The sequence below is a fragment of the Spinacia oleracea genome, chromosome 6 (assembly GCF_020520425.1).
Source record: "Spinacia oleracea cultivar Varoflay chromosome 6, BTI_SOV_V1, whole genome shotgun sequence".
Taxonomy (NCBI): domain Eukaryota; kingdom Viridiplantae; phylum Streptophyta; class Magnoliopsida; order Caryophyllales; family Amaranthaceae; genus Spinacia; species Spinacia oleracea.
The window spans coordinates 133,004,768-133,012,250 of NC_079492.1; the positions used below are offsets into that span (position 1 = coordinate 133,004,768).

The 7,483-nt window shown below is 42.6% G+C and overlaps 1 non-coding gene across 1 annotated transcript; it reads left to right on the forward strand.

Annotated features, from left to right (window-relative positions):
* The first annotated feature begins 4,749 nt into the window (after positions 1-4,749).
* Positions 4,750-4,853, forward strand: LOC130464588 (small nucleolar RNA R71). The gene has a single exon (XR_008924974.1). It is a non-coding gene; the product is annotated as a small nucleolar RNA R71 (small nucleolar RNA).
* The last annotated feature ends 2,630 nt before the right edge of the window (positions 4,854-7,483 follow it).

Below are 7,483 nucleotides of genomic sequence, written 5' to 3' on the forward strand. Positions count from 1 at the left end.
TTTCCATTCTCTACTTCAACAGACCCAAACTTGCTTACCATAATCACAGTGAACGGCCCAGACCACCTAGATTTAAGTTTTCCAGGAAATAACTTTAGCCTAGAGTTAAAAAGTAGAACCTTGTCGCCCACCGCGAACTCTCTATGCAAAATGTGATTGTCGTGCCACTTCTTGGTCTTTTCCTTGTAAATCCGGGCACTATCATAGGCTTGTAGTCGGAATTCATCGAGCTCACATAATTGAAGTAGCCGCTTCTCACCGGCTAGCTTTGCATCCATGTTGAGCTGTTTGATTGCCCAATAAGCCTTGTACTCCATTTCTACTGGTAGGTGACACGCCTTGCCATACACCAACCGATACGGGGAGGTACCAATAGGTGTCTTAAAGGCGGTTCTGTATGCCCATAGAGTATCATCTAGCTTATCGCTCCAATCCTTCCTAGACTTTGCCACCACTTTCTCAAGGATAGATTTGATCTCTCGGTTGGAGACCTCAACTTGACCACTCGTCTGAGGGTGGTAGGCTAGTCCAGTGCGGTGATAAACTCCATACTTGCGCAGGAGCGCATCCAGATGCTTCTCATGGAAGTGTGACCCTCCATCACTGATCAAAGCGCGCGGAACCCCAAATCTAGGAAAAATGATCTTCTTGAACAGGGAGATGACTGTCTTAGCATCGTTAGTAGGTGAGGCAACGGCTTCCACCCACTTTGACACATAATCTACAGCAACAAGGATATACAAGTTACCCTTGGACGATGGGAACGGTCCCATATAATCAATTCCCCACACATCAAAAATCTCAACCTCAAGGATCCCGTTCTGTGGCATCTCATACCTCCTCGAAATAGTGTCGGCCCTCTGGCACGCATCACAAGCCATAATAAAAGCCTGTGCATCTTTGAACATAGTAGGCCAGTAAAAACCACATTGCGACAGCTTAGCGTTTGTTTTCGACGGTCCATGGTGGCCACCATAAGGTGAAGAATGACACCTACTGATAACACCTTGAACTTCCCATTCTGGAATACAACGCTTGTATAACCCTTCAGCAGTCTCACGAAACAAGTAAGGATCGTCCCAAAAGTAGAACCGGACATCATGTAGGAATTTCTTCTTCTGTTGATATGAAAGATCGGCCGGAAGAATTCTACCTACAATGTAGTTAGCAAAATCTGCGAACCATGGTGACTGACTGACAAGTGCAAGTAAATGATCATCCGGAAATGAATCATCAATCGGTGTAGATCCCTTACCATCGTCATACCTCAATCTAGACAAGTGATCTGCAACCACATTCTCAGCCCCTTTCTTGTCGCGGATCTCTAGATCGAACTCCTGTAGCAGTAGTATCCATCGAATAAGCCTAGGCTTGGCTTCCTTCTTAGAGAGCAGATACTTAAGGGCCGCATGGTCAGTATAGACTATCACCTTGGATCCAATCAGATAGGTGCGGAATTTATCCAAGGCATAGACTATAGCTAGAAGCTCCTTCTCAGTAGTTGCATAATTAACTTGAGCTTCATCCAAGGTCTTACTTGCATAATAGATGGCATGTAAAACCTTCTCCTTTCTCTGACCCAGCACTGCCCCAAGTGCATAATCACTTGCATCACACATTATCTCAAACGGAATATCCCATTCGGGAGAACGGATGATGGGAGCCGAAATCAGTGCCTGTTTAATCCTGTCAAAGGCTTCAAGACAAGCATCAGTAAACACAAACGGGGAATCCTTGAGAAGGAGCTGGGTAAGTGGTTTAACAATTTTAGAGAAATCCTTGATAAAGCGGCGATAAAACCCCGCATGACCAAGAAAACTTCTAACACCCTTCACATTAACTGGAGGGGGTAATTGTTCAATCACTTGGACCTTAGCTCGATCCACCTGAATGCTCTTATCAGATATCAAATGTCCCAAAACCACCCCTTCAGTAACCATGAAATGACACTTTTTCCAGTTCAAGACTAAATTGCACTCTTCACATCTTTTCAAAACTTTAGTCAGATTTAGCAAGCAAGAATCAAAAGAAGTACCATAGACGCTAAAATCATCCATAAACACTTCCATGATAGACTCAATAAAATCGGAAAAAATACTCATCATGCAACGTTGGAAAGTAGCAGGCGCATTACACAGACCAAAAGGCATCCTACGATATGCAAAGGTGCCATAGAGGCAGGTGAAGGTGGTCTTTTCCTGGTCGTCTGGATGTATGGGAATTTGAAAGAAACCAGAATAACCATCCAGATAACAGAAAAACTTGTGAAAGGCTAGCCTTTCTAACATTTGATCAATGAAGGGAAGGGGAAAATGGTCCTTTTTAGTAGCAACATTAAGACGCCTATAATCAATGCACATGCGCCAACCTGTGACTACCCTAGTTGGTATCAACTCATTTTTTTCATTTCTCACCACAGTTGTCCCCCCTTTCTTAGGCACTACCTGAACGGGACTCACCCACTTAGAATCAGACACAGCATACACTATACCCGTATCAAGCAATTTCATAACTTCAGCTTTTACAACATCTTGCATGACAGGGTTCAAACGACGCTGGGGTTGAATGCATGGTTTATGATTTTCATCTAGATGTATCCTATGCATACAAAAGTCAGGGCTAATACCCTTTAAATCATCAATTCTGTACCCAATGGCCTTTTTGTGCCTTTTCAACACAATAAGAAGTTGGGATAACTGGCCTGCATCAAGTGCAGTACTGACGATCACAGGGCAAAGTTGTTCATTATCTAAAAACGCATACTTAAGGTTAGCAGGAAGAGGTTTAAGTTCGGGTTTCTTTACCTCTTTAACAGAACAAACCGGCCGAACTAACCTCTTCAATTTGATGCCCTCCGGCTCAGATTCTCCACCATTAAGAGCCAACTCCAGAGCATCCACTTCAGCACTCCAAGAACTGCTATCACCTGCAGAAGACTCACAACAAAGCACTGCCTCCAAAGGGTCTCTTTCGAGAACTTGGGAGACGTTATCACGAGTAATAAAATCGACTACATCTATGCGATAGCATTGTTCCTCCTCTAGCATGGGACTTTTTAAGGCACTATTCAGATTAAAAGTCACCTTATCATCCCCAACAGACAATGTCAATTCCCCACTTTTAACATCAATTACCGCCCCCGCCGTATGAAGGAAGGGTCTACCTAAGATTATGGGAATTTGAGAATCCTCCTGCATGTCTAATACTACAAAGTCCACAGGTATATAGAATTTACCTACTCTAACAGGGACGTCCTCTAAAACACCTAAGGGGTATTTGACAGAACGGTCGGCCATTTGTAGAGTGATATTGGTAACCTTAAGCTCACCCATATTCAGTTTAGTACAGACAGACAAAGGCATGACAGACACACTAGCACCTAGATCACATAAAGCTTTATCAATAAATACGGTGCCAATTTTACATGGGATGGAAAAACTCCCGGGGTCCTTAAGTTTAGGTGGAGACTTGTTTTGCAAATAAGCACTACATTCCTCAGTGAAAGCTACAGTCTCTACCTCACAAAAGGCACGTTTTCTGGTCAAAATATCCTTCATGAATTTAGCATAAGCAGGAACTTGTAAAATTAATTCAGTAAAAGGAACCGTTATCTGCAAATTTTTGACCACTTCCAAGAATCTGCCAAACTGCTTGTCTAGCTTATTCTTGAGTTGTCGGTTTGGGAAGGGGAGTGCAATAGGTGGTACTTGTATATCCGCTCCCTTCTTAACCGCAGTTGTAGCCTCATTTTCATTGACTATCTTTTCAGCTGGTTCCTTTTCACCCATAACTATCTTCGGGATTTCCTCACTGACCAGATCACTAGCAGACACCCCGGAATCAACCTCAACCGGCATAGAAGGACCATCATAATCCCTACCACTCCTCAATGTAATTGCATTAGCAGACTCCCTATTTTCGGGCTGTGAAGGAAGTTGGCCTGGTGGCCTCCCTGCAATAGTAGTAGCCATCTGTGCCAGCTGTGTATCAATGATCTTGTTATGAGCAGTAAGAGCATCGAGTTTTGCATCCTTTTCACTTAGAGATTTTTGCATTTGTAGCATCATGTTTCTCATCTCTACTAGCATAGGGTCAGGCTGTGTGGCTTGAGGTTGTGGTTGTGGGGGTGATGTGTGTTGTCTAGAGAACCCAGGTGGCCCACTAGACTGTTGGTTGTAGTTGTTTTGGGGTTGGTAAGATTGTTGGTGTGGGGGTTGATATGGTTGTGGTAGTGGATGTTGAACTTGGTGAGGGTTTTGGATGTTGTTGCTCCTGTAGGAAAGCAGAGGGTTATTTTTGTAGCCCTCATTGTAAGAGTTGGAGAATGGGTTGTTTTGTTTGTAGGATTGAAAAGCATTACATTGTTCAATAGAGCTTCTACATTCCTGTGCATAATGACCAGACATTCCACAACTTTCACAAATAGTAGTAGGTTGGGCACTCATAGCAGCTACACTAACAGGTTGGGCGGATTGAGCATTGGCCGCTTGCATATTATCGAATTTATAATGTAAAGCAGTCAATTGGGCAATTAATTGTTCAATAGAATTTAAATCATGCTTACCACCCCTCTTAGATAGACCTCTAGGATTTCCATACTGGGCATTGTGAATGGCTATCTCCTCACTCACCTCCATAGCTCTAGGCACCTCAAGTTGCATGAACCTCCCACTGGCAGCTGAATCCAACAAACATCTAGACTCATTGCCCAGACCATTATAAAACTGCTGAATCAAGAACCAATCTTCCAAACCATGGTGCGGGCATTCTCTTTGCAAATCCTTGAATCTCTCCCAAACCTCGAACAAACTCTCCGCTTGTTGTGAGATACCTAATATCTGACCCCTCAGACGAGCCGTTTTCTCAGGTGGAAAATATTTAACATAAAAAGCAAGAGCCAAGGATTCCCAATTATTGATTTTCAAAGCCGCCCGATTCAACCCATTAATCCACAGTTTAGCTTTCCCACTCAAAGAGAACGGGAAAAGTATCTTCATAGTCTGCTCCGGAGTCAATCCCTTTTGCTTGATGGTGGAGCAATATTGGATAAAAGACTGAATGTGAAGATTTGGATCTTCACCTGGTTCCCCACCGTACTAGCGTCTCTCGATCATGTTAATCAATGCGGGCTCAATCTTGAAGGTCTCAGCTGCAATAGAAGGCATGATCGCTTTTGGCAGCACGGACAGACTTGGCTTAGAATAGTCCGTAAGCCGTGGGGTAGGTGGCGGTATCAGATTTTCGTCACCCATCTCTATCTCTGAAACTGAATCTGTATCTGAAGGAAAAAGATCGCCAATATTATGATCAGAGTCAGAGTAATTCCCACACTGTGCAATGAAAGTTCTTCGTCTACGAAAAGTTCTTTCGGGCTCAGGATGGAATGGAGTAAGATTACTAGTACCTACGGTCCTGGGCATAGACAAAGACTACAAAACAATGTGAGATCCGGTCTCAAGGAACGTGAGTTCCTTGAGTAGTAACAAACAATAATCTAGGATAATCAATCAACAACAGAAAATAAAACCGTCTCCCCGGCAACGGCGCCAAAATTTGACAGGCTAAATCGCACTCCTATCAAAGATAAACCTAACGTTCACCAACTAAAAATATAGCAAGGGAAGCAAGGATCGTATCCACAGGGAAACAATGTTCTTTCTACTATTAATCGGCAATTCTAGACTATTGGGAAACAAGAATATAGGTTGATTTGTATAATGAAACTAGGATGATAATAAAATAGGGGAAAATCAGATATTAAAAGGTCTAGGGCACAGGTTCACCGATGAACAACATTCCAGGATGACAACAATCGATAATAATCAATAAAACAGTTAATTAGACTAGCATGCTCTCTCGAATCGATACTAATCATAGACTTAGAATTAACGGGCTCTCGCTACGTATTAATCCCAATTCTACCTATTGAAACAAGCCTAAACATCAAATTGCATCTCTCGAATCTTAATTTGATATTGCGAAACTAATACAATCAAACCTGCGCAAATCTAATTGCAAAGTAGATAAGGGCAATCAATAGGAATTAACAGCTAAACCAACAATCAACAACAATTAATCATCCTTTCACATTCGTTCATGGATTCCCAAAACCCTAGAAAATCAACTACTCACACATATTAACAATAAGCAAAGCAATTGGCATGATTGAAAACATAATTAAAGCTTAAACAAAGAATTGAAATAAGGAATAATACCTAATTGAAGAACAATGGCAAATGAAAGCTTCGATTTTTTTTGATTGAAAATAAACTAAGTGTTTAGAACAAATTAGAGAGAGAAAATTAAACTTAGAAAAATAAACTAAGGGTTTAGTGCTGGAAAATAAGATGTCCCTAAAAAATAAAACAAGTTTGCTTATATAGTTTTGCCAAAATAAGGCCTAAAAACGGAATTAAAAACGCGAAAAACTGCTGGAGGTTGGCGTCGCCCGATCGGGCGACGCTTCGCCCGATCGGGCGAATCACTCGATAGTCGGCCCGATCAGGCCAAAATCCGCCCGATCGGGCGGGTTGCGAAATCTCCACAAAGCCTCCAGATTGACCGCCCGATCCGGATCGGGCGAGCTGCGCCCGATCGGGCGCGCGTTGATGAACTTGGCTTGCTTATACTTCCTCCCGATGGTTGCATTTCGCCCTCAGCTTCCAGGGCGATTTGCAATCTTCAATGTATCTCGCCCGTATCACCAAGTCTAACTCCCGGGGCTCAACCATAAGCATCTCAGGCTCCCGAAAGTCGACGATGGAGGTCCCGAACTTCTCGGACTCATATAGTGGCCTTGATCAACAATGAAACGGGTCTAAAACGACCAATTTCTCATAATCAGACCTGAAACTCAAGGCACACTCAATAACACACATTAGTACTAGAAACGGCTCCTAAGAGCACGTTTGATACATAAAAGTACTAAGGGACGGGGGTAAAAATTCTATATAAAACGCATATATCAGTACCATGTTTCCGTTTCCGGCAACATCTACGACTTGGATAATATTTATATTTCCGATACGATCCATATTTCCGTTTCCGGCAATATCATCGTTTCCGGAGTATTCATTTCTTGCCTGTGACGATCTCAGCTCCCACTGAAACCAAGATCCGTCGATTCCGAATATCCATAGATGGAGTATCTAATGCCATTAAATACTTGATCCGTTTACGTACTATTTGTGTGACCCTACGGGTTCAGTCAAGAGTAAGCTGTGGATTAATATTATTAATTCCACTTGAACTGAAGCGGCCTCTAGCTAGGCATTCAGCTCACTTGATCTCACTGAATTATTAACTTGTTAATTAATACTGAACCGCATTTATTAGACTTAACATAGAATGCATACTTGGACCAAGGGCATTATTTCCTTCACGTCCTCCATAATCAACTGCAGCACCTTCCCAACCACCAAGGTGTCACCAATAATAGTGCCGTCATCCAAATACCATGCCTGAAGACATACATCAAAAGCGT